Source organism: Trachypithecus francoisi, unplaced genomic scaffold (genome assembly GCF_009764315.1).
Source record: "Trachypithecus francoisi isolate TF-2019V2 unplaced genomic scaffold, Tfra_2.0 Lachesis_group1, whole genome shotgun sequence".
NCBI lineage: Eukaryota > Metazoa > Chordata > Mammalia > Primates > Cercopithecidae > Trachypithecus > Trachypithecus francoisi.
Window position 1 is genome coordinate 47178070 of NW_022681454.1, and position 24379 is coordinate 47202448.

At 37.4% G+C, this 24379-nt stretch overlaps 1 protein-coding gene across 4 annotated transcripts in view; it reads right to left on the reverse strand.

Moving 5' to 3' along the window:
• ARHGAP24 (Rho GTPase activating protein 24) overlaps window positions 1-24379 on the reverse strand; it is a 524860-nt gene that overhangs the window by 217901 nt on the left and 282580 nt on the right. Inside the window, exon 1 of one of the 4 annotated variants that reach the window (XM_033214189.1) lies at window positions 516-778. The exons of the other annotated variants lie outside the window; for them this stretch is intronic. The gene's annotated coding sequence lies outside the window, so the exon portion shown is untranslated. Of the gene's footprint in view, window positions 1-515; window positions 779-24379 lie in introns of those variants that run through there. 4 annotated transcript variants of the gene reach the window in all.

Here is a 24379-nt window from a genome sequence, read left to right on the forward strand (position 1 = left end):
GTCAGATCTACCAAGCTGTGATGAGTTTAGTGAGCCTTGACTGAATCAGTTAAAGTGACTAGACTGCCCTAATCAGGTTCTCTTGTCTGATTGGCTCCATATTAGTTCTATATTTCAAGCTGAAGATTCATTAACCTCCCCCTCCTGCCCAGTCAAGAACATTCTGTACATTCTGTAATGCTAAAGTGTATTCCTCTTTATCCAACACAAGCAATAAAACACAAAAACCACACATGACAAGATACAACGAAGAAACAAACCTAAACTAAGCTTTAAAATAAAACAACACCAACAATCATCTGGTTCCTGAAAACACTAACAAAACAAAGCAAAATCCGAGTAGTTTCAAATATCAACAGTCACAAAATAATACAGTTAAAAAGCTAAAATATTTTCAAGAGTATATTTTCTCTCAAAATAGAGGTGAACAGGGAGGAAAAAAAGGTCAAATGACCGCAGAATACTTGTCCCCAAAACAAATGAACCCTGAAGATTTAAATGAGTAAAAACAGTACCTTATAAGTCACTGGTCTGATCTATGCACAGCTGTTCCCAGTGCCGACTCTTGTTTAACTGTCCACTGCCTTCAGTTTAAAGTTAATTCTTTTGGCAAAAAAGTACAGAGCTTGTCTGGAAAACGCTGTTTGGACACAAACCATTCCTTTCAAAGCAGTGGTAGCTATATTTAAGTTTTCTTGTAGAGGGGGATATAAACTCTTCCTGTAGCTAATTTTCTTTCTCCTCCTTCTCAGACTTAGTCAGTATCCTCCCATCCCATATATTGAAGAAAGAGACAGAGAGAGGGAAAAAAACCTACAAGGAAATATACCTTAAATAATGTAGTATTTGAGCATTTAGAAACAAAACAAAACAAAACAAAACAAGATAAGAAATAGGAATCATAGAAAGCTCATCAGGACATTAAATATAATTTAGCCCAGTGCCCTCATTTTGTAGATAAGGTAAGTGAAACCTAGAGAAAAGTATGATTTGTATAAGGTCACTCACATGCCTAGTTAGTGCCACAGTTAACAGATAACCAGGTTTCACAACTCCTGCTTCAATGCTCTTTCCACTACACTAACATACCTGAGGGGAAATGGTTTATCTTTTCCTCTATATCCTTGTATAATAAGCAAAGGAATTGACAGGGAGCAGTAATACAATTAGGATGTGAGAATTATCTCAGAGAAAACATTTCCTTTGGATTTAAAATCCTTAATATTGACACTTTCCCTATAACCTCCAATTTCTTTTTATATTAGGAAATAATCTTTTCCTTTGCTGATTGTCCAGAATATGTTTACAATTCAGGAGTTGCCATGTTTCAGGGGATGCTAACATCTATTAGTCCTTACAGAGTACTGCTTTAGTAAGGCATAGTGCTGTGACAGGCGGCAGAGTAAGTGTTCTACCTAGTATCAGCGATACTACTCCATGGCTCTTAAACTAGACACACATTCACTCTTATCACAAATCCCCACTTTCAATCTGTCAAGATTTTTTGAATACACACATTTGGTTTTGATTATTATTGATTGTATACTTTGCTAAATAAAACAGAGAAATAACATAATAATTTTCTTTGGTGTCTTTCATGTATTTCCTATTTATTGGTGAATAAATTATTTTTCTCTAACTGAAGAAGTGATATGCTTATTATAATAATTTTTAAAATTACCTTTTTGAAATGCATTCATTCATTCACTTATTTAACAAATATTTATGAACATTTGTAAGATCTATCTCATCCCTCCCACGTGAAATAGTGTAACAGACAAGCAATAACTTCCTTAGAAAAGTAGGGAATTTTCAAATAAAATCAAAGAGTTTGCATGGGAAGTAAGGTCAATTCTCTATAACTATTTCTTTATTCATTCTCACACTTCAAACATGTGTCCTCAATTTACTTATATCCTATCGATTGGGTTGCTCTAACCTTAAAACATCCTGCCTGGGTCAAGTAAACCAAAATGTGAGGTGGGCCACATTGAAATCACTCTGGCCACTATTAATCTTTCCATTTGATCTGGCTCCTTAAATTTTAAAGCAAAATCTACTTTACACTTTGTAATTCCAAGACACAATGAGAAATGCTCACATCATTCAAGGCCTATTTTCAAATTGTTACCCATTCTTTAACTCAGAAATACACTGTTTGGTTTTAATATTTCTCATCTACTTTTAAGGCATCTATGCTTGCTCCTTTCTTTGGCAGAAAGTAGTATGCTTATGACCAAATAATTATAAAAGTGTAATTAATATTTAAAATGACATTTAGATTTTCTGGAACATATTTTCCAAAATGTTGAGAAATTAATGGGTATGATAGTATTTTTGTAATGCTGACAAATAAGCAACAGATTCAAAACATAAATGTTGAGAAAGAAATTTTGGAAAACCATACTTCATGATTTTTGACACAATGACAGCATCCTATTTTCCTTTTAGTCTCTTTTGATTATGTCTATTTGGGCCCTACGCAAAGATTAAGCAACATTAATATGTCAAATGTGACAAGAGTTGGACACATTGATACATATTACTTGCATTTGCTAAAAATATTCCATATTTTCCTCTTACTTCTTAAGCTTTACTTTTGATGGTGACAGTTTTACCTTTAGTCCGTTAGAAAGAGCAGGAAGGAAATATGAGTAAGACCTTGAAAGGTAGTAGGCCTTGAGGAGACATAGAGTTTTACATGGAATGAGTCAAGGTGATTCAGAGGGTTAAGTGGCTGCAGGAAGGAAGGAAAGAGTGAAGACAAGTCACAGACAAACAGATTGTTTAGAACAGGAGTGGGCTGAGCCATAGACAATAGATTATGGGTATTGAATTCAAGAACCAAAGTCTCCTAAAATAGGCTAAACAAAGAAGGAACTAGCAATTTTGGTGACCAGTGAAAGCAATAGGAAATTGGCCTTCAAAGCTACTTCGAAATTCACGGCATAGCTCATCTCTACCCATTGGAAGGGAAGTATGTGCTGTCAATATGTGATCCAATACAATCTAAAACGGCACAACATTTTTGCAACCATTTTTAAAACTGGTGTTCTGCTCTATTTAGGGTCCTTGGACGCACTCCAGGTTGCCCTACTCTGGGAATGCTCTGAATTTCAGAATACTAGTTTAGTTTAGTGGGGAATAGTCACTGTATTTTGAAGGTTTGCCCTGTGGTGTTGAATTTCACTGATGGGAGAAATAATTCCAGCAGAGGTGAACTCCAGGGCAGGCTATATTAACACAGGGAAGGCAGTCGGAATTCTCTAACTCTTGATCTCCTCCTCTCAGTTTTCAGGTTTATAGTAACACTAGAAGAAGGCTTTTACTAAGAAATCCCAGAGAGTTCTTTGGTGATGCAGTGAAGAGTAGTGACTACATGAACAGCTACTAGATTCTAATATTCTATGCTTGGGGACAGCTTTCATGCATGGAAGTTCTTAACAGAAACTGACACACATAAAAATCTCAAGCATCAACTCTCTTAAACTAATTCCAGCACATGTGTACACCTTTCACAGTTCATTCTCCTCAGAGAATCAGAATCATCATTCCCCTCCTTGTACCCATGATTTCTCATCTTTCCCATCATTCCCCTGCTTTGCTGTTTAACAATTTCCCATGATTACTCTCCTTCATTCCTTCCATTGGTTTTCCATTGTTCTCTTGCTTTTCATTGTCCAGTGATTTCCCATAATTCCCCTGCTTCAGCCCTACCACAATCTCCCATTGCCCTCAGTATAAATACAAATGCCTAACCATAGCCTCCTATGTACTACATGATTTAGCTTCAGTTTATCTTTCCTGCTGATATGGTTTGGCTGTGTCCCCAACCAAATCTCATCTTGAATTGTAGCTCCCATAATTCCCAGGTGTTGTGGGAGGGGCCTGGTGGGAGATAATTGAATCATGGGGACAGTTTCCCCCATACTGTTCTCATGGTAGTGAACAAGTCTCGCGAGATCTGATGGTTTTATAAGGGGAAACCCCTTTCACTTGGTTCTCATTCTATCTTGCCTGCTGCCATGTAAGATGTGCCTTTAACCGTCCCTCATGGTTGTGAGGCCTCCCCAGCCAATGGAACTGTGAGCCCATTAAACCTCTTTTTCTTTATAAATTTACCCAGTCTCGGGTAAGTCTTTATCAGCAGCATAAAAACGGATTAATACATCTACTGAATTTCCTAACCTGCTATCACATCTCTGTGGGATGCTCCTCCCTTATATTTTCGCAGAATGGTCTCCTTCTCATCATTCAGGATGATGCTACCAAATGCCACCTCCTTAGAAAAAAAGATTTCCTGACCATTCTGGTTAAGCATCCTCCCACCCACATATACCCTCCATCCCATTTCCCCATTTTAATTTTCTTTCATAGCACTTTCTATATCTGAAATGATCTTTTGTTCTTCCTTACTTACTATCCATTTTAGTAGTCAGTTGAACTGTTTGCTATGTCTCCTCTAGAGTAAGTTTTATCAGATCAGAAAGATATCACGATATATAAATAAGATTAGAAACCTAAGATTTAGGTTTTTGAACCACATTACTCTTAATGTTCAGAACAGTATCTAGAATAAAACAGGCATTTGATAAATATTTCTTTAATGAATTAATTATACTTTCTGCATGAGCTACTGTTCTTCTGTCAACAAACATTTAACGTAAGTCCATAAACATGAAAGCAAAATCTAATCTACTTCTGCAATTGACTTAACACTGCAAATCTCCCCTTGGCTCCAGCAGCTAGGAATGACAGGAAATGAGGAAAGAGCCCCCGCTGGGTCCTAAATAGTTTTATCTACATAAGATACCTGTAACCTTTCGAATTGTATTAACACAAAGGCCAGCTAATATCTTGACTTGCCAGAATATCATTCGTGGATATATGTACCTAACTAGATATGTGATTACATTTACTAGAGGTCCTAAGAGCTTCCAGAAATCTCTTTCATTTCCTGAATTCTGCAGTAATTTCTCTTACTGAAACAGTAGATAGCCTAGAGCTAATTCTATCCTTTCCAGGTGGTTTTAAGAAGCTGCCCTCACCTGCCAACTCTTCAGGAGCAAAGGCTAAATCTTTGCACTTGCAACATATGTTTTCTAAATGAAAAGGAGGAAGACCAAATAATTTTGGAGAGGTGAGCTCACAGATAATTTAATCTCCCATCTAAGCTCTGCTGCACACTCTTTCAGAGCCCTCCAGTGAACTGTAAATTAGATTTCCTCTCCTCTCTCATGTCCTACTGCTCCCTAATTACCTGTTCTAGTGAGTCAGCCTCTCTGGGTCCTGGGGCTCAGACACGTTGTGGGATAATGTGACTGACTCACCACACTTCAAGTACGGCCACATCAGAGAGGTGGTCATGTGATGGCAAGAGCGGGAGAGGGTGATTCTTTGTTAGGAAGAGAATGGCTTTCCCTAAGTGCCATGACAGCCCTCCTCCTGGGACAACCAGGGAGAGGGAATTTCTTGCCTGAGCACTGGTGTCACTCAGAGGCAAATAATTTCATTTAAAGTCATTAAAACCAAAAGTGCTATATTTTCCTATTGTATTGACTATACATTAATCTACGTATATAAATGGCATTTATTTCATCAATGGATCAAAGCTAAAATATTTATTAATTGCCTCTGTGGATAAGGCCTTGTGCTAGCTTATGAAGTTTTTGTAATAATTTCTTGTTATCTCATTGATGATAACATTTCTTATTCAGAATACAAATTTCCCCAGGAAAATAAAGTAAAAATTCCTTTCTTCTTCCTTGAATTTATTGACGTGCCTGTATTTGTTGAGACCATATAATGTGCCAAATGCTTGGGTACAAAGAAAACTAACTCCTGCCTCAGAAACCTTTGTTTTTGGAGGTGGTTTACAGACTATTGTGGAGGTAAGCACTACTTCACAGGAGAGCCTGGAAGCAGCAGGGAATTAAGACAGGAAGTAACCAAGGAAGGCTGCCTTGAGGAGATAAAACCAAAACACAATTTGAATGAAGAAGGAGAGGATTAACATTCCAGGTAGGAGATAGGGTACACTTGGGTCACTTCAAGTAGTTCTATAGAGCTGGCATGTGGAATGAAAAACCAAGACTAATAGATAAAGTATGCAGAAAGGAAGACAGGCAAAAGTCAGGCTCAGGGGTTTATCTTTTTTGTTGTTGTTGTTGAGACAGAGTCTCACTTTGTTGTCCAGGCTGGTGCGATCCTGGCTCACTGCAACCTCTGCCTCCTGGTTTCAAGCGATTCTCCTGCCTTAGCCTCCTGAGTAGCTAGGATTACAGGTGCCTGCCACCGTGCCCAGTTAATTTTTGTACTTTTCATAGAGACGGGGTTTCACCATGTTGGCCAGGCTGGTCTCAAACTCCTGACCTCAGGTGATCCACTGGCCTTGGCCTCCCAAGTGTTGGGATTACAGGCGTGAGCCATCACGCCCAGCCTAGGAGTTTGGTTTTTATCCTCAAGGAAACGGGTATCCGTTGAAAGATTTTAAATAAGGGATATTGTGGTTTTAGAATGCTAAGTGAAGAGAAAATTCAGGGACGGGTTGTCTAAAAGACTGTGACATTTCTATGTCTAAGTAATACACTGTGGAAGTCTGAAAACAGGCAGGAAGGACAGAGAGAGAGAGATGGCCCTAAAGTTTATTTTAAAATTACTACAGGTAGAAAGATGTTAGAAGGCAAACTTACTCCCAATATCTCCATAAAATAATTACAGAAAAATATATCAATGTTAGAACTGGATTAAACTAGTATTTTATAAGAATTGATTATGCAAAAGACATTTTTCATACATTCTCTCTATTTGCAGATGAGGAAACTGAGGCATATAACTGAAAAGAGTGATTGCACAATTTAAAATCACATTCATCTGTCTATGAGGCGTGTATACTTTACACTAAACTGCCTGTCTCTTTAAGGGCAGCATACATTTTGGACATTTTTTAAATTTGGACATTGGGTGACTAGACTCAAAGACATCGTTTGGAGTACAATTTGGCAATATCTTAGGAAATTTCATGGGCAGAAAATTAGGTTTCCTAGGCATCAGCATGTCCAAATATGAGATTCTATACATAAACAATTGTATTTGCATGGTTTCTATGGAACTACATATTTAGCTACTTTGCAAAGTACAAATCCTTCATCAAATTCCTCTTGATAATCTAATTGTCTTTACGCCTGGAAGACTTATTCACACACTATAGTAGGACAGCCAGTGGAAACCAGAATGAAAGTCAATTTGGCAGATACCCTAGTTCCATCAAATCAAATATGGAGTTTCAGTGAATCTAGGAAGGCAGGAAGTAAAACTTAGACGTTGCATACAGAAAGGGGCAGATACAGCTCAAACAAGAGAAAATGTTGAGATTTGTTTTAAAGTTGGAATAGGAAAATTCCTTCTCTAACATATTTTATACCCCCTATGGATGACCCTATACCTTACTGTCTAAACCTTAACTCTCTAAGAGTGAGAGGAGGCACTGCTGTTAATGACAATGAGACTGCAGATAAAATTCAAGACTCTTACAGGCAAACCTGGACACATGTCACCCTACCTATGAAGTTGGAATTAATACTTACCTAAAGATGATGATAGTATCAAGAATGAAGTCATAGGTCTTAGAGCAACTAGCTCCTGAGTCAGGAGATTCTTACACAATTTGGACACATTATAGTCAATAATAAAGGCCAGATTAATAAACTATTTGTAATATTTTATTATTTTAGTGCCATGGTTTATTTTTATTTAAAAATGGTATAGAAAAACCAGGCACAGTGGCTCACATCTGTAATCCCAGCATTTTGGGAGACTGAGGTGGGTGGATTACTTGAGGTCAGGAGTTCAAGACCAGCCTGGTCAACATAGTGAAACCCTGTCTCTACTAAAAATATAAAATTAGCTGGGCACCTGTAGTCCCATCTACTCGGGAGGCTGAGGCAGGAGAATCGCTTTAACCCGGGAGGCAGAGGTTGCAGTGAGTTGAGATTGTGCCACTGTACTCAAGCCCGGGCAACAGAGTAAGACTCCATCTCCAAAAAAAAAAAGGGGGGGGGGTATAGACCAATGCAAAATGATGAGGCTTCTCTTTTAGAAGACATTCACAGATAACGGACTGTGTTGGTTAATTTTATGTGTAAACTTGGCTGGGTTTAGTGATGCTCAGATAGCTGGTAAAACATTATTTCTGATTGTGTCTGTGACTGTGTTTCCAGAAGTCATTAGCCTTCGAATTAGGAGACTGAGAAAAGAAGATGGCCCTCACCTGTTTGAGTGGGCATAATGCAATCTGCTGAGGACATGAACAACAGGCAGAGGAAGGATTTATTTATTTATTTTCTCCTTCTCTCAGACATTGGTACAACTGGTTCTCAGGCCCTCAGACTCAGACTGGAATTTACACCATTGGGTCCTCTGGTTCTCAGGCCTTTAGGCTTAGACTGGAACTATACCACTAGATTTCCTGGGCTTTCAGCCTACAGAAGTTCATGGAACTTCTTAGCCACCATAATAGTGTGAGCCCATCCCTCATAGGAAATCTCCTTCTATATATGTATATGTCTCCTTTTGGTTTTGTTTCTCTAAAGAAGTCTAATACACAGATATGCAGTGTGTACTCTCCCATATAAAAGAACATATTTGCAAACACCGTGGCTATGAAATATAAAGATATTGGTAGTAGATGGGGGCCCCAAGCTATTTTGATTATTTAAAAAATAAGCACAGGCTTTATTTCTTCATTGTGTTCAAGGTAACCATTAGTAAGTCAATATTAATGAACACCCAACTACTCTCCTGTCCCACCCCTGCAATATTCCTCTGAGGTGAGCATGTTCTTAAATGGCAAGTTTCCTTCTGGGTTAGGCCAAGGGGAGGACGGGCACAGTGTGGAAAGCAAACATTCCCAGGTACAGACAGGAGAGATCAGTCAAAACTAATTAGGTTTCCAAACTTGGTTCTGTCAGCAAGTAGCTGTTTGACCTTGGCCAAAACATTTCACTTTATGGAGACTTTGTTTTCTCCTATATAAAATAAGGGGATTTAGTAAGATTATTCTTAAGGTTCTTTCAGATGTGAAATTCAACTATTGTCTGAGATAATTATCTCCCATATGTTTTAAATTTGCTTAAGGTTTATTTATCTTGGAGGATTGAGAGGATATCTGTTGTATTCTAAAGAAATTAAAACAGGCAGTTATTGAGAAAACAACTGTAATGGTAACAACAATAATGATTTCCAAGACTCCCAAGAAAACAAACCTAGGAAGTAGGGAGACATTTATTTTGTGAATAATAGGAGGACTATTAGAATTTTCTTAGGGGAGAAAGCATTAGATATAAAATGCGATACCACGCTGTGCTGAATAATTTTTAAATATTAAGCTTACCTGGGCTCCCAAACACACTGAGGATTAAGATTCTTGAGTTTATACAGAAGAAGATTTCTCCTGGAAGTGTAAAGATGCTCCCCTACACTGTCATTTTTACAATAAGAGTGAATCCACATTTATTAGGTAGAATGCTGGAAATGAATAGAGGAGGCCCTTCCTTGGTCTGTATTCTTTGACAAGTTCCTAGACACACAAATGTGGTTAGGAAAATAAATTGCCCATCAGTGCTGGGGTATTGGCCAACCCCAATATATAAGTATACATCATGTAAAATTTAAAGTTCCTACCTTCTCTCCCCTCACCAATACTATTCTTAAGGATTAACCACTACTGGCCAGGCGCAGTAGCTCATGCCTGTAATCCCACCACTTTGGGGGGGCCAAAGTGGGCAAATCACGAGGTCAGGAGTTCAAGACCAGCCTTGCAAACATGATGAAACCCCGTCTCTACTAAAAATACAAAAAATTAGCTGGGCATAGTCGTTGGCACCTGTGATCCCAGCTACTCGGGAGGCTGAGGCAGGAGAATCGCTTGAACCTGGAAGGCAGAGGTTGCAGTGAGCTGAGATCGCCACTGCACTCCAGCCCAGTGACAGAGTGAGACTCTGTCTAAAAAAAAAGAAAAAAGGAAAGAAAAAAAAAAGGATTAACCACTACTAACAATTTGCTGTGTATCCATTGAGATATCAAGCTATCAATATCTATCAACATATATATATATATATACACTCATACACACATATGTATATCCACAAATGGGTTTTTGGAAAGAAAACATTGTCTTTATCCCAATTCTTGCCATATTTATTAAATTTGTTGGCTTTATTTATTTATTTATTTGAGATGGAATGTTGCTCTTGTTGCCCAGGCTGGAGTGCAATGGTGCGATCTCCGCTCACCATAACCTCCACCTCCTGGGTTCAAGCAATTCTTCTGCCTCAACCTTCTAAGTAGCTGGGATTACAGGCGTGCACCACCACGCCCAGCTAAGTTTATATTTTTAGCAGAGATGGGGTTTCTCCATATTGGTTAGGCTGGTCTCTAACTCCGGACCTCAGGTGATCCACCTGCCTCAGCCTCCTAAAGTGCTGGGATTACAGGCGTGAGCCACCACACCCAGTCTGTTGACATTTAAAATCAAGGAAATAAGCAAAACAATAAATGTGTCTTCTCTTCCCATCAAAAAAATCTCCATCCTTAAACCCTCAGATTTAACTGTAAAACTTATCAGGAGGTTAAGAAAAACAAGTGCAATGATACATTACTAAGAGTCAAGATACTTAGCAAAATGAGTACCTAATATATGTTTACTGATTTGAATGAATGGATGAATCACACCAATGACCCTAATCTCATTAATCTGGGAGAAACTGCTAGGAAATAACCACATGTGAACTGACTTCCCTCATATCCAATCCTCTTTTTATCAAGTATTCAATCATCGCTTTTTTGAATGTCTTTTAATCACTGTTTTTTCATCAGGATATGACTATTTCTAATATGAATACTATATTTTTCAACATCACTATTTGACCATTTGGCAATAAAAAAACCCTCATCCTTCACCATAAATTAGACTCTATAGTGTCTGTGTCATTATTCCAATCAACATTTATAGGGTCTATTAATCCCAGTATCTTTGTTGAATTTACCTTATCTGAGACTAAGAGATGTTAATATGTTTGGTGTCAGTTTAATTTTTAGGTCCAGAGGAGACCCTAAAAGGATAGAGGAGGAAGTTTTTCTCCCCTACACAAGTGATCTAATCTTTAGTTGTTTCTATCACATTTATTTATTTATTTATTTATTTATTTTTGAGGCGGAGTTTCACTCTTGTTGCCCAGGCTGGAATGCAATGGCACGATCTCGGCTCACTGCAACCTCTGCCTCCCCGGTTCAAGCAATTCTCCGGCCTCAGCCTCCCTAGTAGCTGGGATTATAGGCATGTGCCACCAGGCCCAGCTAATTTTGTATTTTTAGTAGAGACGGGGTTTCTCCATGTTGGTCAGGCTGGTCTCAAACTCCCGACCTCAGGTGATCCACCCACCTCGGCCTCCCAAAGTGCTGGGATTACAGGCGTGAGCCACTGCGCCCGGGCTTTTTTTTTTCCAGATGGAGTCTCACTCTGTCACCCACGGTGGAGTGCAGTGGCACAATCTCGGCTCACTGCAATCTCCGCCTCCTGGGTTCAAGCAATTCTCCAGCCTCAGTCTCCTGAGTAGCTGGGATTACAGGGGTGCGCCACCATGCTTGGCTAATTTTTGTATTTTTAGTAGAGACAGGTTTCATCATGTTGGTCAGGCTGGCCTCAAACTCCTGACCTCGTAATCCGCCTGCCTCAGCCTTTCAAAGTGCTGGAATTACAGGCGTGAGCCACCGCACCCGGCTATCATACTCGATTTTTTTAGATTTGACAAGGCTTTTTTCAGATTTACTTTGGCTGCTCAACTCAGAAGAAGCATTCTTTTCCTGCTGTATTATCACTCTATCTTTGAGCTCATAAACACTGATTTTATGGTTTCCTTAAGTCCTTATACAGTTGGGTACTTGTGGATGACTTTAGATTTTCACATTTTTTAAAATCCAATCTTCAGATTTTGGATAAAAAAATCAAACTATATTTGCCATCCTGGTTTCATTTGCTCTCATCTTTCTTTTTAATTATTTTATTTTTATTGCTAACCTTTTGCTATAACATGTTTGCAAATTGTCATGCCAATTTATTTTCCTTTTCTCATGGTTAACACAGCAGCCGCATCTAAACAGTCTATTTTTTTGAGACTATAAGGACAAGTCTCTTTGACACCTTTCCCACCTTGGTAAAACACTGTTTATCTTTCAGAATGCCTCAAGATTTTCAAGTTTAGAGCAATTCCTTTCCCCAACAGCCATTTCCAAAGGCCAAGCTATAAACAGAAGTTAATAGTGTAAGCATTGTAGCATTATATATACAAACATGCACTCTATTCCCCAGTTCACACATCAGGATCATTTGGCAGATAAAAACAAGGGTAACAGAGTTTAACTCTGACCAAGAATGTCATAGTTTGCTAAGAGCCTTTCTCACTGCAATAATACATGACACCTGTTAACATCAGCTAGAAAATATTTTGTTCTACCATGACTAAAATATGCTACTGAAAATTTAAAACATTATTTCTTTTTTCTTTAATAATTTTCCCCTTTGGGGTAATCTATATGCCAGAGAACAGGTATCATTTTTATTTTTCGTCCCTCCCAGGTACTCAGTTTGCTTTTGTTGTTGTTGTTGGGATGCTCTGTTCAAGTTTCCAGTGTTTATGACTCATACAGACAACCCCACTTCCTCTTCCACAGCAATTCCATAAAGCATGCTGTAATTTTAGAGTATGTAATAAAGGTGATGAAGCATTCACATGTGAATGTGTGAGGTGTATGTATGTCTCTCTTGTGTGTATATATGTGTATGATGGTGACATAATACATACATAACAAACTACACCTAAAAAGGACATATCTATATAAAAATGGTCAGTTGGCAGCAGTGCAATCTGGAGAGACATTTAAGTTTACTCATAATCAAAACATTAAAATATTATTACCTGAAGACTTCAGCTAGGAAGAATAAACACACATCATTTACAACTATCGCCATACAGTGCTGAATAATGGGGATGCATTATGATAAATGCAATTAGCAATTTTACGTTGTGTGAATGTTGCAGAGTATACTTACACAAACTTAGATAGTATTGCCTACTATACACCTGGGCTATGTGGTATAATCTACTACTTCCAGGCTACAAACCTGTATAGCACTGTGCTGAATACTGTAGGCAGTTGTAACACAATGGTAAATACTGTGTATCCAAACATAACTAAACATTGAAAAGACATAGTAAAAATATGGTATTATAATCTTATGGGAAGAGTATCATATATGCAGTTTGTTGTTAACCAAAACATTGTTATGCAGTGCATGACTGTATTTGCTAAACATTAAAATTGTGAGAGTGTTTGTTTGACTTTGAGAAGCCGTGAAAGGCAGGTGAACCCACTGTAGTTTGTGGTTAAATGACCTTAGTGATTTATTCTCAAGTGGGAAGCACTTGGCATAAAAGGGGAATTTTGTATTTCCTCCTATTTATGCTTTCACCTCAGAAGATTTTTCATCTGTTTTTTTACATGCTGTTTCATTGTTCACTGTCTTTAGTCTCCAAGGAACAAGTGCATATTCTGCCAATAGATGCGGGGTCATATTAGTCTTTAACATGCATAGGAATCACCTGACAATCTGCTTAAACATGCAGATTCTGATTCTGGCTCCAGGGTAGAGATCCAAGAATTTGAATTTTTAATAAGCTCCCAAGTGTTGCTGCTACTGAATGACAAAGATCTGGACACTAATAACCTAAAAACAATAGTTCAATTTTAAAAACCTAGAAGTGCTATAGCAGCTGAAGAGCAAGGATTTATTTTCATGTGTTAAGTTGCAAGACCTCTATAAAAGTGCAGAAAATTTTCGACTCTTTTTTTAATATTGTTATGATTGTCATCTTCTCTATCTTTTCTTTTTTGTGTGTCAGTTTATCTGATTGCCAGTCCCTGTACCCCATCTGTACTTCCTTCATTTATATATAGAAGAATGGTTCAATCATAATATTCAGGATTAGGAAATAGGGACATGATTTTGATGACTTTTCCTCCCTGGGCTCTAAATATTTTGATTTTGTATCACCTTGTTGATGTTACTTTAGGCTGAGAAGAGATTGTGAAGTACAAGAAATCTGACTAATGATTAAGTACAATGGATAAACAATTTCAAAATTTGTACTCCATAATTCATAAAGGTGAAAATAAAATAAATTCCTGCTGGCAAAAAAAAAAAAAAAATTTACAAAAAATCTAACAACACCCCAAAGCAAAAAACAACTATGCATTTGAGTGTAAATTTATTTTTGCTCTGCTGTCAGCCTTTATAACCAAAGAACTGTGCTGTATGTGAGATTTTGTGTTTTAAAAGAGAGTGGTTATCACTGATTTTTATCAATGTACTTTTCGTATGAAAAGCTGGTCTCTGTCTTTTAAACCTAGAATTAGAGAGTATATTTTCAATTTTCATGATAAACACTTATATCCATCTTACTATTGCCATTACTTTCCATGCTTATTTTGTTACTTTTATCCCTCTGAAACTTCAAGTAAGTAGTAATTTTTAATCTAATTATATTCTTTCTTAATATACCAGAAGCTTGGAAAGAGTAGTATATGCCGACAACTCTCTATTTAAACTACTATCATGCTTGGAGATATAAGAAAATATATAAACCCTTTTCATGCCTAATTATTTTTCCATATTGTCCCCAAAATCTTTTTATTACATGGACCTTAGTGAATCTTTCAGCTCATTTTTCTTAGTGCTTATTGGGTAAACATTAATTATTTATCTTGAATCCATAGATCACACTTACATGCTCTAAGCTTAGTCTATGAATCAGTTAAAACAAAAATATTTTAATGCCACTCGCAGGTGTGCTCTAATATTCTACTCACTACACAATCCAATTCCCACACCATAAAATTATTTTCAAGTCAGGCTCACCATACTAAGTTAAAACATACAGTTTTAAGTAATAGCTACCTTTCACCAAACACAGCTTTTTGTCTAGCATGTATAGTGTATTCAGTTGAAGAGTTTACTTTCATTTAAACATTAGTTTCAGGAATTAAAATGTAAAGTGTGATTCTTATGCTAAATCATTCACTTAAAGGGCCTAACAAATGTTCCTCTTCTATTGCATGGAAGCAGATACAGACAAACCTCAAAGTTAATCAGCCATTTGGGCCAAAATGTCTAGATAAGGTAAAAATCTCTAGATCTTCTCTATGATAACATATGCCTTTCAAGGGGCAAGGAACAAGCATTACTGATTTGTTTAAACATAAACACAGGCAGAATTAGTATAAACTTTCTGAAGTGCAAATGCTAATAAGTAGTTGTACAAAGAGAGATCTTTGAGAATTACAATAACAGAAGAGGAGATCTACTCATGCCATACCAAAATTATTAACATAGATTGCCTCTCTCCTTGTGAGCATTCAGAAAGTGATCCCTCACCCAAATAGCTTTTGTTCATAGAAACAAAAGTCAGAAAATGTCCTTGGTTTCTCCTCTGTATTCACTACTGGCAAAAAAAAAAAAAAAAAAAAAAAAAAAAAAATTACTCTGGGAGCTGAGGAAAAGGGGAGGAATGGACCTCCAGTTTCTGTAAACAGCTCAACACTAAAAAAATCTCAGATCTGGCTTCTCAATCAATACCAAGCTCAGCGGTTAAAAGAGCTGCATCAAACCTGTGTTTCGTCTGGTTAATAATATCAGTAAAGGTTGTCTCTACGAAGAATGAAAAGGCAACTAATCAAATTGCAGTGACTCCATCACATCATTCTTGCTTGGGAATGCATTTTATTGATTGTTTAAGTATTCCTGTGTAGAATTCCCTTCCTTTTAATGCATTGATGAGAGCAGCGGAGAACAACAGTAAAATGTTGCCACACAAGCACCCTCACACTATAGTAGATAGAAAAGCAGATCCCTTCAGCATCTCTCTTTATGATAATAAATTTGAAATTGAGTAGGAAGAGGTAAAAATTAAAGAAAAATTGGAGAAAAGAAAATTAGGCTCAGAGATTTTTTGGCGGTAAAAAGAAACCATCAATAAATTCTTCAAGAAACTCTCAGTGTTGTCAGTAAACTCCTTGGTATTCAGCATGACATGTGATGCTAAATTATACATATATACATACATATATATTTAAAAATCTACTTCCTTACAGATCTTACATTTTTGGGGAGAGATGAAAAATTAATGGAAAATTAACATTAAAAATAAAGTGTGATATGTACATTGATATTAAAAATATAGGATGCCAACTTTTGGATTTTATGTACAATGTTAATGTAAATATCAATTCTGTTTATTGCTGCTTTTGCATTTTGTAGAAGCTTTTAGTGTGAAGGACTCTAGCTCTTGTATGTCTGGTAAGAAAACATACATTTGTGATTGCTTAGATGGTATTTATTAGTACATCATATATTTCTGAAAACTCAAGACTGTTACTCCATCATTATTAATATTTCGGTAAGGTATTTGAAACATGTTCACTCTTCAAAATAAAGAAATAAATGAATTGTTAGTAATATTTTGGGAGAATTATTTGAAAGATTTTCACCCTTCAAAGTAAAGAAATAAGTGAATAAAGAAACAAACAAACCAAAAAATAAATGAATAAGTAATTCTGGACACCTCCCTTTGCCTCTGAAGGCTCTGGGCTCCTCTACTTTCTTACTGGTTGGGAATTTCATTCTGAACTTCCAATCCAGGTCTCGTCCTCAATCTATCCTATCCCTTGCCTCTTGTTGTTGGTAGGTGTTCTCTTCCTATGGGACCTCAATTATTCCATTGGCACCAGGGTGGATCTAATGGCTTCCCTGCAAGATGCCAAACTAAGAGGTTTTGTTACTTGGAAAATACAAGAAACGGCTGTTTATGTAAGTGCCCCTGGCATCCTGGTTAATCATTCTTGCAAATAACATTAACTGTGATACAATTCTGGATTGCTGCATTTGGTTTTTTGCCTAATATAAGAAAATAATGGCCTAGTCACCTTAGCAGAAAGTCAGTGATTTATCACAAATGATTGCTGTATTTCACGCTTTTTCAGAGTTAAGTAACAACACCAAATTATTCCACTTGGAATATTAGCTTCCTGCAACTATAAAATATAAGAATCTGGCAGTGGATATATATCCAAAATACTAATATAATGTATGGAAGATGCAAAAAATGGTAAAATGGTGTTTTTAAAAATGTTTTACATTTTAAAAAGGTAAGATCTGTAAGGAAGTAGATTTTCAAATATATATGTATGTATATATGTATAATTTAGCATCACATGTCACATTTCATAATAATAGGAAAATCAATAGTCCAAAAGAAGACTTAAGCTATTATATCACTAAATTGAAAATGTGCATTTGAAAACAAAATCATAGATTCTTTGTTTTATATTCTGTCATCTTGTTTTTCTTCTGTTAAAAGAAAGAAAAAAGCATTTCTAAGCTTGTTGATCTTCACAGTTATTCTAGTTCAACCAACTGTATAGAGTAAATCTCTTTCTTTTAGGCGCATGAGAGAATTCTTTACATAAGTGTAATAGGAAATTATTTCCTGGTGGGTCAGCTGTTGGAGGAGCTTCTGGCCAGAACTTGGGGTCTGGAGTCAGACGGACCTGGAAGAATCCCAGCTCATTCACTCATGGCCTATGTGACCTTGGGCACAGTTTTTAAACACTGTTTCCCCTCAATTTCCTATTTTTTAAGATAGAGATATCTTTCTCACACATTTGTTTTAAAGAATGATTCAGCGAAAATACACAAATTGCTAAGCGCAGTCACCTGTAAAACAACACAGTTTTGTTAATTATAATATTTGTTAGCTTATGTTAACTAGGTTTGGAACAGAGTAGGTGGAGAAAATGGGAAGGCTAGCAGCAGGAATGTGTTTTCCCTCTCCTGGATTCTCCTTCAATCGCTGTCCTTTCTTTCCTTCTCATTCTCAAATAAAAAGTATCCTATGATTTTCTGTACATGAGCCAAATGTTCAGAGAGTTAAATATTAATGTGTAAATGATGTAGCATGCTACAGGTTTTTAAAAATAAAAGCGAATGAAATTTCTTAATGATACTGATGGTTGCTCTGTAATGTAGGTTAGTATTTGGACACTATTTTGAACAAATCATTCTTTCTTAAATAATGTTTTCTATTCACCCATAACCACATGACACTTCAAATGGAAAACTGAGTTTAAGTAGAATACTGAAGATGTGTCCACTGTTGGGATGTATTTATACTTGCTGGTGGTGCAATTTTACCATGGCCACTGGCCAGCTGGCTGAGTTCTTAAAAAGTCAATATAAAGGCTGTGAGACATAAACAGAAACTTTGGGGAAGAAACAAAATAGCACTGTTGATCATAATATAGCCGTTACTATGGACTCAGTCTTCCTTCTCTCTGCAAACACCTTAAAACCATTTGTTGGTTCACTGAAAGCTGTGCTTTTCCCAGGAAAAGAGCAGCCAGCACTTTTAACCCAGAAGGTTAAAACCTTTGTAGTGCTGAGGTAAAAAGACATCACCTCAGCTGCCTGTACCTTGAGATATCCACTGCTTCTGAAATTCACCTTCATTACATCTCCCAGAGAACATATAACATATATGTTAGGCATCTTTTTGATTAATCTGAGTCTCCACCCTGTTCTCATACTGCATTCATTCTTCATTCAACCCACACATCAGAATCACATTATTTTCTCTTAAAATAAAAAAGTCTTCACCAATCTAGTCAGATTTCCAAATGGATTTCTCATTGGTTTCCCTTTAACCACTTCCATTCAGTTTTATCTTTTCCCTTCTCTTGACCGCTCCTTCCAGCTTGGAGGAACCAATAGGAGAATTCACTCACATAAACCAAAGACCAGTAAAGATTCCCATGCACTCCAGTGGACTCTTTTGGGTGAATGCAAGTGAATGCTGAGAGATGAGACTGGGAGAGGAGAGCGTTCTCAGCCACTGAGTCCATAGTGAAACTAAAGAGAAGCCATCGCAAGGCCTGGAGAAATATCTCTAGAAATATCTTGGCTGCCCTGATGAGATTTTGGGTGCATATTTCTTTAACTGTGATAAAACATTAAATAACAAGAGAGAATCGAATTAGGAAGAACTCCAGCTATCTCCAAGCTGTTTGTGATCTGAAGCACTACTGGGGAGGTAATTGTGGCTGATGCAGCACCACAAAAGATTGAGAACATCTCCCTCCTGTAATAATCAGACTAATGTTTCCTCATTATCATGTCTTCATTTTTCCTGCCTGATAATACAATGACTGCAGAGGTCTTATTACTGTTTTCCATATTTTTGTTTTAAATTATTGATAAGCTCTAGTAGGGCTGACATGTGACTGAAAACCAGCCATGGCAGGTAGTTAAGAAATATTTTTCAGAGAACCATTGGAACATAACACATATGCATCTGTCAAGATTGGAAAGCAGAAAACATACATGAGACACAGCTGGGCTGTTCAATTTGTTAACTATGTGGGGGCAAGTCAAATGTCTCCTGAATGCAATATGTTAGAACCAGGCTAAAGTGATAGGACTTGAACTCTTCCAAGCTCCGGGCCTTTTGGCTCCAGGTCTTCTGTGTTTTGGCTTCGGGCCATCTGTTCTTCCTGCATCTCATTATGATAGCAATTATAGTCCAAACAACATCATACGGCAATGATTTAATTGGCTCAAGTCCTGCTCCAAAGGTAAGTGTCACAGACTTTTTGGTCCTGTTTCCCACTTTTCCTATTTGGAAGCAGATTACTCAAATAGCAGAAATAAAATGTCATTTCTGTTGCCATATGGGAAACTTAATGCTACAGTTCAAGAAAGACTCATGTAGAAAAGTCTGTTTCTTAAATGTGGCATGTAAAATTCCATTGCAGTAAAAAAGAATGGCATTTCATATGGTTGAAACATTTACAGTTAAGGAGTATAAAACCAAAAGTCATGACTTGGTCAGTCATAAAACTTTTTCAAAACCTTGATATGTAAATATTACTATAGATCTCAGGTTAATCAGCACATAGTGAACACTGAATGATATTTTAGCAGTATTATGGAATATTAAAATAATGTAATCCTGAACCAGTTAAACTAGACTTCATTTCGTTAGGCCAATGTTTAGGTTTTGTTTTTTATTATTTGGGATTAAAATCAGATGTCTCATTGAAACAACTTTGTGTTGTTTAAATTAAAGAATAAATGGAATTAAACATTTTAACATATCATTTAGTAAATCTGATTTTTTTTTCAGAAGAAATAAGGAAGAAAGTTTGATTTTTACCAAATAAAACCAAAACCCCACAGCTATCTGTAACATTTTGGAACTGTGAGTTAATGAGACACATTTTCCTCTCATCTTTAAGTCTTCTTGTCTCTATCTCTGAGTTGACTACTGAGTCTTGAAAATGGAGATGAATTGTCTTTGTTCCAATCCTAAGTGGTTGCAACATACAAGGTTTTTTGAAGAGAGCATTTTTGTTTCATTACAAGAATTGATAAAGCTTATTGATAGTTTCAAGCTAACAATCAACTTGTTCCCCCTTTAGTGTCTGTTTTATGTATCACCCTTCTTTCCATTCCCACTGCCACTGTCTTTTTACACAGCCTAACTTCCCCAGACCTGGACAATTTCGCCTCCTTTCTGACATACCCTTGCCTCCAGTCTCAGCCTCAGTCCTATAGACAGAGAAACTATCCTTAAGTGCAATTCTGATCATGCGACTTTGTGTGGACACCTGCCAAAGTGATTGCTGAGTAAATTTCAACCCCCCTAACACTCTGCATAAAGCCTTTTATAATCTGAGTTCAATCTCCTTGACAGTATTATAGCCATCAGTCCTCCTTCTGTAGTCAAGGTGGTATTGATTAATTATTCCATTCCTTTTTGCTAGCATATTTTCACAACTTTGTTGGTAAAAGTCCTATCTGTATTTTGAGGACGGGTTCAGGTGCCATTTTCTCCATTAAGTCTTTCCTGCTTCTTCTGGCAAAAAGTAATTTCTCCCTTCTTTATGTTCTTCTAACATTTGGTTATATTTTTCTCCTACAGTCATTACTAAATTATTTCTCCTAAAGTTATTATTGTATGATTTCACTGTTTGTGATTCGAATGCAAGGGTTCCCAGATGATACACAGGGAAAAACTAAAATTGAGATTAATATTTTTCCTGCAGTATTGGGAATAAAAGCAAGATTCTACAACGGTATTTTGTATTTGTCCTCATTGAACATCTGATAGTCAAATTTGGGAATTAAAGTGCAATTTTTTTTTCTGTTAATTGTAAGTTAAGTGGTACAGTTCATGCTGTCCTGTGAGATACATTCAAAGAAGTAGGGTAACAATAAAAAGGATAATAATATAGTTTTCATATTCAGATCTCATCAGCAAAACTATATCAACTTCTGAATGCTAAGCCTCTCTTTTCCTTGGAATGGTCCTGGGGCGACTCATACATAATTTTCCTTAATAGTTCTTAATGTTCTCCTCTTCCAAAGACTTTGGTCTCTATGCCTTTGATGCTCACTGTGTGGCGCATGATTTGAACCACTCTTCCCTTTTTGTCTTCATATTGTCCTTGCCTCCTTCCATCAAGTTGTTCCTCCTTGTGATGTCTTACAAAGTCCTTCCCCTTGTCCATCTTCCCACTTTCCTTCCTCCAATGTGCCGTGTGCAATGAGGTGCCAGGCTCATTTCTCATAGCATAGAACCGCAAAGCAACATGCTCACAACCCCTTGCCTAAATTTCCTTAGGAGACAATATCAGAGGGTAATGAGAGTGATAGTCTTCCCTGCAAACATGCAATCTATAAGGAGCTGGGGGACTTCAGCTCCTCATGAGCTGGAGTTGAGCACCTCCTTACCTGCCATCTATTGTCTACAAGTCACCCCTGCTTACTAGAGAGGTTGCATCACTATCCCTCATTTCTCACTGCTGGTCTTTAGGCCTTCTCTCTCAACATCCACTCACAGGTGACGATTCCTCGCATGGGCACACACGATAGGCTCCCTTTGAGGACCCTTACACTTGGAGGTACATGGCTATCTCCAGGAAGATAACTTATACATTCTTTAGCATTGACAGTCTCCTCTCATTGTACTAGTGAGGTTATATTTGTCTTTTATTCCAGTTTTGGTGAAACACACATACTTACATGCATAGATCACTGATGCCATAGTATTTTTGACAGAAGTAGTAGGGAATACACTTTTAAAACCATTAGGCTTTTTTTTTTTTTTCCTTTATCTTTCAAAGCACATAATATAGCCCAGAAAGTTCCTAAAGAATTGGTTGCATTAGCCGACAGACATATGAAAAAATGCTCATCATCATTGGCCATCAGAGACATGCATATCAAAACTGCAATGAGATACCATCTCACACCAATTAGAATGGTGATCATCAAAAAGTCAGGAAACAGCAAGTGCTGGAGAGGATGTGGAGAAATAGGAACACTTTTACACTGTTGGTGGGACTGTAAACTAGTTCAACCATTGTGGAAGACAGTGTGGCAATTCCTCAAGGATCTATAACTAGAAACACCATTTGACCCAGCCATCCCATTACTGGGTATATACCCAAAGGATTATAAATCATGCTGCTATAAAGACATATGCACATGTATGTTTATTACGGCACTATTCACAATAGCAGACTTGGAACCAACCCAAATGTCCATCAATGATAGACTGGATTAAGAAAATATGGCACATATACACCATGGAATACCATGCAGACATAAAAAAGGACGAGTTCATGTCCTTTGTAGGGACATGGATGAATCTGGAAACCATCATTCTGAGCAAACTATCGCAAGGAGAGAAAACCAAACACCGCATGTTCTCACTTATAGGTGGGAATTGAACAATGAGATCACTTGGACACAGGGTGGGAAACATCACACACTGGAGCTTGTTGTGGGGTAGGGGGAGGGAGGAGGGAGGGATAGCATTAGGAAAAATACCTAATGTAAATGACAAGTTAATGGTTGCAGCAAACCAACACAGCACACATATACATATGTAACAAACCTGCATGTTGCGCACATGTACCCTAGAACTTGAAGTATAATTAAAAAAAAAAAAAAAAAAAAAAAAGAATTGATTGCATTGACCCCTTGCTGCCCTCTAGTGAGTGTCTGGTATATCCCTCAGTGTTCCAATCAGGATGACAGTAGATTTTGGTAAAGACAGAGATAGGCTGGCCCAAATGTGCTGTAATTGACTTATTCCAGGCTCAGAAAGATTATCTGGCCTCTAGAGAAACACTGGACTTCAGAAACCAGAAACTGTGCTACTCTGGTCAGAAAACAAAAATAAAGATGAAAAAACAGCTTTGAAACACAGTTAAGATTACTAGGGGCTCCAATAATACCCAGAGATAAATTTGTTGTTTGACTATTGCTATAGGATTAGAGCCAGTCCAGCCAAGGGCTTCCACTATCCTAGTCTTAATTCGAATTCCCTTGGTCAGCAGAGGGCTTTGGAATTATACTGCACATCAATAAACCGGCTCCTGAGCCCCAGGGGTCAGCAAAACACACCAAACTCCAGGAGCCAAAACACTTTGCCAGAGAGGCAAACAACATACAAATGATGGCAAAGGTTTGACACTGTCTTAGGTGTGACTTACAAGAATTTTTCTCTGAACAGTATCAAGACTTTCTTAACTCAAAGGCATTGAAGTCACTGAAACGTTTCAAGTCATTGGAAGAAAAAAGACCCAGAGACGAACTTGCGTAGCACCTAGACTTATTTTTTTTTGAAACGGAGTCTTGCTCTGTCACCCAGGCTGGAGTGCAGTGGTGAGATCTCCACTCACTACAAGCTCCGCCTCCTGGGTTCACGCCATTCTCCTGCCTCAGCCTCCCAAGTAGCTAGGACTACAGGCGCCTGCCACCATGCCCGGCTAATTTTTGTATTTTCAGTAGAGTGGGGTTTCACCATGTTAGCCAGGGTGGTCTCGATCTCCCGACCTCGTGATCTGCCTGTCTCGGCCTCCCAAAGTGCTGGGATTACAGGGGTGAGCCACCGCGCCCGGCCTAGACTTATATTTTTAAAGCGTCTCATTTTTTACTATGAAACTCTGATTTTTATACCTTTTGGAAATGAAGAACTAGATTCTGAAAGTCCTTTTGTAATAAATAGAAGAGAATACTAGTTACTAATGTCCTAAAAGTATATTATGATCAAAAGTTTTGAGATCAGGAATTTCAGCATTTTGAAGTCAGGTGTCAAATATTGAAGCTCTGATTTTTATAAGATAAGTCAGGCATAGATCATAATGTCCAGTTCCTAAAAATGTATTTTTCTTGATTAAATGTATAGAACAGCTTACTTAC